A 12,551-nucleotide genomic window follows, 5' to 3' on the forward strand; every position below is an offset into this window, starting at 1 on the left:
AAAACCAAGCTAGAATTTTTCGCCTAAATGCGGGGTAGGTTTGGTCGGTTCTGAGCTCTAATAGGAGATTGTTCCAGGATAGGGCAGCCGTAACTGGGAAGCTGGAGCCGCCAGCTGCGTTTAGTTTCTATCTAGGAACCTCAAGGGAGAAGGCGTTAGCTGATCTCGTGGGCCAGATTGAGGTTCTTCTGTTTATTCTCTCTGTAAGGTACGGAGGCGCTATGTTTTTAAGGCATTTGGAGGTGAGGGATAGTGTTTTGAGGAGGACCCTGTCTTTTATTTTGAGCCAGTGAACATTTCTTCTGAAGGCAGAGATCTGATCTCTGTTGGGGCTATTTAGAGCTGCTTTTAGGGCATTGTTTTGGATTCTCTGCAGTTTGTCTATGATGTGCTTGTTGGACCCACATAGAGTGCGTTGCAGTAGTGCAGTCTAGATAGTATGAGTGCTTTGGCTAGCGTGATGCGGCTAGTTTCAGAGAGGAATGGTTTGCAAGCTCGGATCAGTTTGCATGTGTATGCAGGGGACGATGCTAGTGAGTTCACTTGCTTCTTGAAGGAGAGCGCTGAGTCAAGATAAAAGCCAAGTGTTTTAACTGCCTTTAATGTCATTGTTGTTGATATTGAAAGAGGCATAGTTGGGGTCAAGTTCTTTGATGGCCATATCGGAGCCTAGCATTAAGAGCTCGGTTTTGTCGTCATTCAGGCAGAGGCCATGGGATACCATCCATGCCTGAATGAGGTTGTATATCTTGTTTACTAAGGCAGAGTCCTCCAGGAAGTTTCCCAAAAGGGGGATGAGGATCTGAGTGTCATCGGCGTAATTGGAGTAGGTGACACCCAGTCTGTCCAACTTGTCGAACAGGGGCTTAGTAAGGATGTTATACATAGTGGGGGAGATGCAAGAGCCCTGTATCGGGTCTGCAGCTGTGAGAGGGGAGAAGACACTCATGGTGCGGTTTACTAAGAAGGATTGAATCCAAGTTATGGCATCACTTGAGAAATGGGCGGCTGACCTGAGGTGGTTACATAAGATTATGTGATCCACTAGGTCAAAAGCCGCCGATAGGTCAAGGAGGAGTTGCATAGCTGAGTTCCCTTTGTCCTTTAGCTCGTCAATTTGAGTCTTAAGGTCGACCAAGGCCATTAGTGCAGGCAGTAATACCCCTTGCAGTAATACTGCTTGCAGTAATAAGGCAGGTCCTCATGAGCCATATGGGACTCCTAAATGGGGTAAACTGATGGGTCCACATGACTCAGAATCATGCAGGCACTTCAAGTTACACATGAGTCCACATGAGGTCCACATGAGTCATGTGGACCCTTCAGTTATACCCTTTTTATGAGTCCTGTTCATGAGGAGAGGAATTCACTGACATGCCCATAGGTTAGCGCTCACCCTCTAGAACTTGTAAGACAAGATAGCTGCACCATATGAGGACAGGGGGTGCAGGATCCACTTACTCCAACACGACTCAATAATGAGGACTCAGTAAGTTGTCAAAGGGAAGCGCGTTTAATGACAAGTACATCAAACAGAGAAACAAATGGAAATCAGCAGCATTGGGATCACCTGTCTCGCTCCGACCACCTTGAACTTCAGTCGAACAGTCATTGTTATAGGCAAAACTCATCATCACTGACGTCTAATTCTATAAAAAATCATCATGCAATATAATTGGTTAGGAAAGGTAACTTAAGTAAAGGTGTTATATCTGTATATGATAATAGGGCATGCGGATTGGATAACTCTACATCACGCGTGATGGATGTCACTACAACTACGACGTATTATTGGTTCTACTATCTATAGGACTCCAGATAACTTGGTCCATTGTGATTGGGCAGGTTACACCCCTGGAAATAAATCCCTGTTTTAATTAGCAGCATGCAGAATGGACACCCATGTGCCTGGTGTCCCAAGTTTCACCCTACCTCCCTTCCATCAATCAGTGTTTTAGGGCGATGTGTCAATTAGTTGGCTAAGGATGGCCTCGAAACTGTAGTCTCTTATCTGGAAAAGTTATGGAATCCTCGGGTCCTGGATGACATCAGGTGGTGGTACTTCTTCACGCCTGGCTGGTCACGTGTTAGTTCACCATGAATCTGCTTCAGTTTCCAGCTTTTAGTGCATTTAATTCTGTTTCAGCCTTGCCAACTGCATGGGCCCCCCTTATCTTGACCTTCATGAGGCAGGCTGGTATGCTCTGAAGTTTGAGTCTTGTTAGCTGACGCTCTCCTCCCTTTCTCTGGTTGACCTCGATTCCCTAGACATGAGCCACTCAATAGCTGCTTTTGTTCATTCACGAGTCTGTTCAAGCCCTTGAGTCATTTCCACTGGCATTCCATTAGGGCTCTTTGGGTCTCTTCATGGACCGTCTGTAGGTACTCTTCATTTCGTATCAGCGGCTGGTACGGCTGTCTGATAGGGCACCGTGCTGCCCCGGGTTGTCTGGTTATGGGCGCTTCAACAGGTATGGATCTTCTGATGTATACTGGGCAGAGCCCCAGTGCAGCTCTTTGTTGGTTCATTTGCTCTTCATACGTCACATACCTTGGCGAGTACGCTCCTGGTACCTCGAAATGAGGGGAAGGGGTGCAGGCCATGTCTGGGACCTCCTCTACAGTCCCCGCTCAGGTCGGTTCATCGACCACTTCTGCAACCTCTTTTGCATTTATTTCTTTTGATTCTTCGGTGTCATGCTCATTGTCTTCAGGTTTTGTACATGATGGTGTGAATGTGTGAGGTGCAAATTTGCTGGCTTTCACAAAGTCTCTTATTTCTTCATCAGTCAGGTCTCTGGGCTTCCAGCCTGGCTCGACATCAACCATTATTTTCATCCCTATGGCTTTCTTTGCAGTTTTCTGACACTGTGTAAGGATTATCTTGATAACACAGAATCCTAGGAATACCATTGCTAGTAGAGCTCCCAGAACCTTGAAAATATCTGCCATTCATTGTGGGACCCACGAGAATAGGTCTCCAAACCAGCTGTTATCGTCCACTTCATCACTTTCATCGATCATCTGGTTTTTCAGGTTTGTCAACATGCTTATGGCCTCTGTTAGGGTTCCGTTTTCTTCATCGTGTGATGGTACAAATGTGCAACATTATTATCTGATTTTTGCACAAACACCTCCATCCATTGCAGTGATCATGTCAAGCACATATCTGATTGCTCTCAGCTCTTCTTTGATCGTGTTGTATCCTTTTATAGTGGTATTGATGGTCTGCAATAACTCCCATCTGGTTATCTGCAACCATTTAGCATTCACTCCAACTTGTTTGTGGGGCAGGAGTAGTGTTGTGAATACTGTTGAGGTGAGGCTGAACAGCCTGTATTCATACAGTATTACATGGAATGCCTTTTCTGATTTGGGAGAAAAGTAATTTTCCCTCTTCATCCTGGATACCAGTTCCACAGATCTCCTTCTTCTTAGATGAGCATCTGCTTTCGGGAAACTGTCCAACTTCAGGTCATTCTTAGGGATCACTAGCGCGGGAACGTGGACGTTCACTAGTGTGCATATGCCTCCCCAGTTTATCGGCAGCCTTGTGTATGCCTTGGAGCCACACGCCCAGTAATGGTCCATAATAACTGCGGTTCCTTGTGTCCTTCCTGGGGCTTCAAAGATTCTTCCGCAGTTTTGATTCTCTCCCATCTTCCTTGTGCCATTGTTGCTGAAACTTAGTTTCGGGCTCTCCAGTGGCACTATCTTCAGGGGTGCCCCTCTATCTTCGACCCATGTTAGTAGCTTTACTAGCTTTAGCCATAGGAGTTTGCACAGTTTTTGAGAGTTTTCTATTGCTTCTTTGCAGGCTCCAAGGACCATCCAAGCCCGGCAGGTCATTACTCCTTCTTCCCACCCATTTGGGGGAAACCACTGTTCCCCAGATCTGCATTTGGCCTCTGTTCTTCCAGATTTGTGCCTCTTCTGCAGTTTTTCCGTGAATATTCAGTCCCGGGTTTTTTCACCCATCGTGTCCCTGATCCTTTGACGTCAGGATTCTCGTATCGGATCACGTGATTCCTGGTGTGCGCCCTGTTTCTTGTTCTAATGTCCTGGACGTAGCCATCTTTGTCTGGGTAGTCCTTTGCAGTGGCCCATTCGGTTTTCCCATGCTGTATGGTAGGAGAGCACAGACAAAGCATTCTCCTTCCCACTGTCTTCGTCCTACTTCCTTCATGTGCTGGTACCATATGTTGTTTCCGAGATGGGCTGTGCTGACCAGGTAATCATTAAGTTCATTGTTATCTTCGTGTGGGCTTCTCTTGATTCTCAGCGTTCTTCTGTAGTTTGCTATGACTATGTCTCTAAATGCGTCTGTGCTGCTTTTCCTCTCTGGTTGTCTCAGTGGAGCAGGTTGCCTCAACTGCATCACTGTGGTAGGAGAACGGTTTGTGTTTTCTTTCCTTCCCTTTTGTATGTTGTCATAGACTTCCTCTAACCGCTATTGGCTCCCCAACCTCCCAATGCGTGGTCGTGTTGTAGGCCTGAGGTGTGTGTGCTTGCTGTTATAGTCTCTATAGTCCTGCCTTTCAGCTCCTCGTGCAGTTTCTTTGCTCTGACTATGAAGGGGAACAAATAGTCTATCAGTATTTGTGTTTTCTCTGTGAATACCTTTGTGGCTACTTCTGTTGTTTTGAGGGATTTTGCTATGCCCTCTCTCTCTAGTGTTTCACTTGGCTCCTCTTGGGTACTTCCACTGTTTTCTGGAACTGATTGTTCAGCAGGCAGTCTCCCCTTCTCTGCTGCCTTTGTTGTAGGCCCTGTAGCCATTGACACTTGCCCTTGTCTGTGTGCATACTGTGTGTGGGTGCGTGCAGTGGTCATTGCAGCGTTTTCATTCATTTTGTGCTGACCCTGTCTCCAACTTTTCTCTTCATTTGTTACCTCAAATGTGTCTAATTCATTGCGCATTACATTTAAATTTAGTTTGTTACTTTTATCATCAGGTTTTCTTGGGACTGGACCGACTATATAGGGTCTGGGTGCTTTCGTAGGCCCCAGATGTTCACTATCTGGTGGGTGCACTGAGATTGGGACACTTTGTGCACCAATAAAGAAAGCAGTTCTGATTGTTAATGACAGAAAAACAATAATAATAACTATACATATAGCATTTTCTTCCAGGGAAGTGGGGGCGCCCTTCTGTTGGGGGTAAAACCAAGTTACTGTTCTGGGCCCCCATTTCGAATGAGTTCATAGTCAGTTATTTATTCCTTCTCTTGCTCTGGTCTCGTAGTTCGAGAGTTCATTACTATTAAAGTGACAAGTGCTTCTCCAAATGTCCCCCCTCATGTGAGTGACGACAGTAGTCTCTGGGTACTCAGTACAGTTCCTGTGCTAGACTATGGAAAAGGGTTAGGCTAGCAACTTTGGTACATCACATTGATTATGCATATCGATGACAGGCGAGGTCCCAGTGCACTCCTCAAATTTGCTTTGGTCCTGAGGACATGCTGGAACTTGCTCTATGCGAAGGAATGAAGAGATGGAACTGCTAAAAATCACACAAAAATAAAATGTTGGAAAATAAAAACAAAAAATAAAAGTGAACATATGAAAAAATAGGAAAAGATGAGAAAAATGAAGAAAAAGGAAAATAAGATGGTGAAGTTCTTGTGTCCGCTCCTTTCGCTCGGTCTCTCGGCGACAAGTTGAAGAACAGTGTCTCTCTCCTCAATCTGCTCCACGGCAGAAGGATGACGAAAAGGATAAGAAAAATAGAAGAAAAAATAAAAATAAACTAGGAACAAGATGTCGTAATCCTCGTTTCTGCTCTTCTCGATCTGTCCTCGGCGGAAGAATGAAGAACTGTGTCTTTGTCTCCTTGATCTGTCCCCGGTGGAAAGTCTCACTGGAATCTCCTTAGGAATTCTAGCTGGAAGTTGGACAGCTCCACTTTGAGCATTATACCATGGAGAAGTGTGCCCATGTGTGGGGCGTTGGCCGGATCTCTAAGGAAGGTGATGACGTCAACATCTGCAGGCCTTCCTACCATTTCTGGATAGTCTGTAACTAATCTAAACAGGATGTTCTGTGCCAGCCGGGTGTCCTCGGTTGATAGGGAAATTTGCCCTGTTTGGCTGTGTCCTGATCACAAGCTTTTCTTTTGATTTGCACAGTCTTTGCACCTTCCCGTTGCGTGGATTACCACCAAATGATTTAATGTAGTCCATAGCTGGCTCAGTTGAGCTAGGTTTCTTGGATCTCTGATATAAGTGCGTGTATCAGTTGTTCTCCCGACGAGTTCTGGGCATCTCTCGATTATTTGGAAGAACAAATTGAACGGGAGTTCATCAATGTCTATTAGCAGTGGAAGCATTTGTGTCCCTCTTACTATGCTCGGGTAACTCAGCGAAGACCTCTGCGATGACGGTTAGCAGTCGCCTGATTACCTTTTTGTTGGCTGGATTTTAAATAAAGTCTGTGACACTGGCTCCTCTACCTATGAGTGATGGGTATGATAACACCACGAGTTGAAAATAGGTTAGCACATCCCACTTGAGACTTCTGCTGGAATGGACCATAAATTCTGTGAACAAAGTTTCAATACTGGTCACATCAGGATACCATGTTACACTCTCAGAGAATATTTTGTTTACAGTCTATCAGAGTCTTTATTCTTTGTACTACTTGGGCATGACATGCTTTCAAAAATTCATTTTATCAATGTTGTTTGGATGTGCTTCTCTTTACCCTGCAACTGGGTGAACATCATTCTCTGTGGCACCTCCCGTTTGATCACTTTGACCCAAAATGTGAGACTTACTTCCACTCTTGTCTCCTCTAGATCAGGGTGCCCTTCAAACAGATCATCATAGGTGACGTCAGTCACTCGATACCCTTCTTCGATGGCGATAATCGCACACCATTGTCTGCCTTCGTCATCATATCCTTCGATCAATACCACTTTCCATCACACTGCGGCAGATTGTATCATTAAGGGAAATACTTGTCCCTCCTCTTCGTGCATGGGTATTCTTGGTCTGAACAGAAACTCATCAGGTGTTCTCATAGTTTTGTCTGCGAGGCCTAGCAGTCCCGGCATAAGCACCTGCACGCCATATGCAAACGCTTCTGGCTCTAACGGTACAGCTCTCATGGCTATACATCCTGAGTATGCTCTGATCATTTCGCACACGTTTGAATAATGCATTCCTGGAGTGGAGCACACTATACCATTTTCGGTAAACAAGATGGTCATGTTTAATTTAGTCATCAGATCTCGGCCCAGAATATTTACTGGGGTCTGACGTGAATATAATAGGGGTACATTCATTTTGCGCTCTCCCACAGTCTGTAAAGGGAACTCTACTATGAGCTCCAGTGAAACTCTGAGTATCCATAGCCTCGCCGGACAAGGAAAATTTGCTCTCTCGTATGCATGAGCGCATTGCACCCATGTCAACTAAGAAGGAATATTCTTTACCCCCTATGACGACATTCACCCTAGGTTCCCTGTTAGGGTCTGGTGTCACTGATAGGATAGAGCACATCAGAGTCCCCCGTGAGATGTTCTATTTCATATACCGGTTCAGTCCACTGTATACGTGTGGGTTTCCCCCATTTCCAGGGCTAATTCCCCCTCCGGAATTAGCGCCCTGGGCTATTTGCGGTGGTGTCTGCTGGGATTGTCCCTGTGACAAGTTCCCCATGTTCGGTGGTTGAACCACTTGCTGTGCACCTTTCTGCACGCCTGATGCCTGCTGCTGTACGGTGTAGTTTTGTGCACTGCCCTGTTGCGGGACGGCAGGCTGATTCACCATGCCTGCCCCCATCCCTTGGCTATTTTGCCACATGCCTTGGCTTCTGCACATGCGCGCCACATGTCCTGTCATTCCACACAGCCAACACACTGGCGGTGGTCGGGCCATCCGTCCATCTGGCGTAGCTTTACTGCCCATCTGCGCGTTCTGAAAGCAACCTTGAACATTCTGGAAACTTCTTGGTTTCCTCAAAACCCTCCTTGATTACTCTGACATCCTCTTCCTCCAAAACCCCTTCCTCTTGGGTAAAATCCTGCATTACCCTGATTAGTCTGCGATGGGTTGGTCGCTTGTTGTGTGCTTGGTTCGGCTGGGCTTTTGAGCATGGCTCCCTGAAGAGCATACTTCGAGAGCTTCTTTTGCACCAGCTTCACCTCCTCGCCCTTACGAGTTGCCTCCTTTTTCTGGTTCTTTTCTTGCAGCAATCTGCAGTAGTGTACAATTGTCAACTGTATTTCGGCCCACGTTTTAGCTTCTATTCCTCCCAATTTCTTGAGCTGTTTTTGCACCGGCTCTGGTAACCCTTGGCACAATATATGGTAGAATACAGGGATAGATTTTGTCCAAGACTCATGCGTTTTGAGTACCCATGCGTCTTGAAAATTCTGGATATAGATCAACGGGTCCTCTGAATCTTTCATTTTTCGAGTCATTATAGCTCCCATATCAGACGTGTCTGGATATAGCATTCGAAGCGCTTTCGAAGCGGGGTAGCCTGCCCGCTTCCATACATCATCTGCTCTTTCATCAAGTATAGAAATTAGGAGGCCCTTAATGTCCCCTATGGCTAAGGTGACTCCCCCCGTCATTTTCTCTAACTTGTGTATCCACTTCCCAGCTCCCGATGTCAGCATTGGAAGCTTATTTTTCAGGTTCTCTTGGTCCATATGTGTCCATGGTATATTTTGTGGCTTTGCTCCCCCCTTTTCTAGCAGTGGGAACTGGAACGCACAGTCTTCCTTTTCTTTTCCCACAGCTCTCCTGTCTACTGGTGGGGCAGTATTCCTGCCTTGCCATCTACCTGGCAGTGCCCTTAATCTGCCTGCATAGGTAGATGCTGGCTCCCCTCTCTGTCCGTGGGGAGTTCTCTCATGTTGGCCATGCACTGTGGCAGGCTTCGATGTACTGGGCTCAGATTTACTAGCTTCGGACCATCGTACCCCCTGGCCCTTCGGGAACCGCTTTTCATACCGTCTCCCTTCCTCTTGTGCCTCGTCCTCCGTTTCCCCACCGGAGTCGGTTTCCGAATGATCCCAGTTCACGCAACTCCTTGCATCCTCTTTGTTCTGCCTGATCTCCAGCCTGTCTAGGGACAGTCCCCTGCTCCCAATACTTCGGGTGACATGCTCAGTGTCATATAGCTGAGTGCTCTCTAAGCGCTCATCTTCCTTTCCCCCTTGGTAAATTAGTTCCAACCCCATCTCGTCATAGAATTTATCAATCGTTTCCCCGATGCTTCTGGTGTCGAAGTCATCTTCAATGTTTGTCCCGCTTGTACCTGGTACCGCACCGCTTGCAGGAAAGAATTCTTCTATGTCTTCCCATTCTACTGTAGGATTGGGTTTAATCACTTCCCGCTCCAAATATTTGAGATCTTGTGCCCTCGGTCTGCGCTTGCGTTCTACTTCCTCGTCTATTTCCTTTCGCTTCTTCGCTTCTTCTCTAGCCTTATCTACTTACCTCATCCGTTCATTTCTATGTTCCTTTGCCCTTCTAATCTCCTAATCTTCCTGCTTTTTTACCTTCCTTTCGTGCATTCTCCTTTCTTCCTCTATCCTTAACATGTTCTGCCTGTATCTTTCAAAGGCTGCATATTGTGAACGACTGAGTGGTACTCCTTGCTCTTCGCGATATAGTTGTTCTCACCTCAGCCTATCCTTTCTTCTTATCCTTTCGTCCTCATTTCCTTCTCCTTTTCTTTCTCCCTTCTTTGCACTTCACCAGGCCTCTCTCTCGGCCTTACAGCATCACTTCCCTTTCCATCTAATTTCAAAAGTATCTGTCCTCCCATCCATTCGTCTTTTGCGAATGCTAACTCATTACTTCCTTTCCGCTTCTTTCCCTCTCTCTCTTTCTCGAGAGATGCACTAGTCTGTGTCTGATCCTTTTTCTCACCATCGTGTCTCTCCTTGTCCCTCGGGACTGCGGAAGCAAGATTATTTTCCTGCTCCCTCTCCTTGATCTCGTCACTACTGCACGTAGGTGACTCATGTGCAGGGTTACTATACCCCATAGCTGCCTTGAGTTCTCTAAGCGGGTACAGACCCTCTAACTTACTTCCTTCGATCATGGCTCAGGCGGGGCTGGTGGTGCAGTAGACATCTCACCCCCCTCTGTACATACATTTAATATCCAGTCTGCGGGTGGTGCTTCCTCCTTCGTCTGATCGAACATTTTCCAAAGTTCGAGAACAGCAAGGCGTTTTTCTAACTTCTTGCCGGTATATGTGGCATGCAGGAAAGTCGTCATATGCTGTAAGACGGCTTTAGAGAGTGACCCGTTCTGGGGCCAAGGCATAAACATCTTATTGGCGGTACCCTTAACCCACTGCGTGCTGTATTTCTTTTGTTTTGGTGCATGCTTGGGCAGCTGTTTGCACAAATGCGCAAGCGGGGTAACTTCCTCCATATTTAATTTCGTCACTAACAGTATTTATACAGTTCTTTAACCTTCCAATAGTATGAGCGAGCACCACATATGCAAGCTCCAATCCAATCTTTTCCCGCCAAAATTTATACCAACAATTTACTCAAAACCGATCAATTCAATGGCGATTCCCTCTTAGTTACAGAATCGCGTAAAGCCAAAATGCATTTCAAACAATCATTAATACAATTATTTTACATTTGACATACAACAAGACATGTATTACAGACACTTGACAGACTAGACGAACACCAGCTTGTCATACGTATACCTTCCTTCTAATCAATACCCCGTCATGGGATCCAAACGAACTCCCTTGATGACATCTTTAATCGTCACCGTAGCCTAATCGTCCCCCTTCTGTGGGCTCTGAGTTCACGTTTCTTCTGACCACTGTTTTAAAGTGCAGGAATAAGGCAAATACTCTGTTTTTATCTTGGGTGCCCCCCCCCCAGTAATCCTTACGTTTTTATCTCAGGTGCCCCCCTGGTAATCCTTACTTTTTTATCTCAGGTGCCCCCCTGGTAATCCTTACGTTTTTATCTCCGGTGCCCCCCTGGTAATCCTTACGTTTTTATCTCAGGTGCCCCCCTGGTAATCCTTACGTTTTTATCTCAGGTGTCCCCCTGGAAATCCTTACGTTTTTATCTCAGGTGCCCCCCTGGTAATCCTTACATTTTTATCTCAGGTGCCCCCCTGGTAATCCTTACGTTTTTATCTCATACTCGAGTCATTAACCCCTTATATATATATACAGTCTTCTCTACTTCTAACTACTTTATTTTTTCTCTGCCACCCTCCGTTACATTTCCCTTACTTGCTTTAATTCCTACAAGACATTTGCCAAAGTAACGAGTTTTTTGTTTCACTCACCGATCGCATCTTTTCTTCTCTGGAACTTCGGGATCACTGCCCCTTCCTCTTCCAGCCTTTTAAGGTTTTTCCGTCTGAGTGGCTGCCCGTGGGAATGAGCAGGGTTATGCTTGGAAAGGCAGGTTCCTTCAGACCCACTGTAGATTTTTAAAATTTTACTCTATCATTGTCCACGGGAAGCTTCTCAGTCTACTCAGCCGGAATGCCGAAAGGACTTGTGATATTGCCAAAGGCCTAGAGTTAATTTGTGCCGTCGGTCTAAAGGTGTCTTAGTATTATATATTCAATAATCAATGGCCGAAACCATCCTCTGCTACCAAGTGTTCAGGAGGAGAGGAATTCACTGACGGGCCCATAGATCAGCTTTCACCCTCTAGAAGTTGTAAAACAAGATAGCTGCACCATGTGAGGACAGGGGGTGCAGGATTCACTTACTCCAACACGACTCAATAATGAGGACTCAGTAAGTTGGCAAAGGGAAGTCTGTTTAATGACAAGTACATCAAACAGAGAAACAAATGGAAATAAGCAGCATTGCGATCACCTGTCTCACTCCGACTTCCTCGAACTTCAGTCGAACAGTCATTTTTATAGGCAAAACTCATCATCACTGACGTCTAATTCTATAAAAAAATCATCATGCAATATAATTGGTTAGGAAAGGTAACTTAAGTATAGGTGTTATATCTGTATAAGATAATAGGGCATGCGGATTGGATAACTCTTATCGGGTGGGCGTCTACGCCCATCCCTCTACATCACGTGTGATGGACGTCACTACAACTACGACGCCTTATTGGTTCTACTATTTATAGGACTCCAGATAATTTGGTCCATTGTGATTGGGCAGGTTACACCCCTGGACATAAATACCCGTTTTAATTAGCGTCATGTAGAATGGACACCCGTGTACCTGGTGTCCCAAGTTTCACCCTGCCTCCCTTTCATCAATCAGTGTTTTAGGGTGATGTGTCAATTAGTTGGCTAAGGATGGCTTCGAAACTGTAGTCTCTTATCTGGAAAAGTTATGGCATCCTCGGGTCCTGGATGACATCAGGCGGTGGTATTTCTTCGCGCATGGCTGGTCACGTGTTAGTTCACCATGAATCTGCTTCAGTTTCCAGCTTTTAGTGCATTTATGTCACGTCCCCGGTCCTGCCCTCCTCCCGTCACTCACCAGGCACCATTCGTTCCCATACCCACCACCCACACCAACGGGGAAGACACGGCAGGCGGGATGTCCGAGGGGGCAGAACCACC

This window comes from Ambystoma mexicanum, chromosome 1p (assembly GCF_040938575.1).
Source record: "Ambystoma mexicanum isolate Mex_15411 chromosome 1p, UKY_AmexF1_1, whole genome shotgun sequence".
NCBI classification, from domain to species: domain Eukaryota; kingdom Metazoa; phylum Chordata; class Amphibia; order Caudata; family Ambystomatidae; genus Ambystoma; species Ambystoma mexicanum.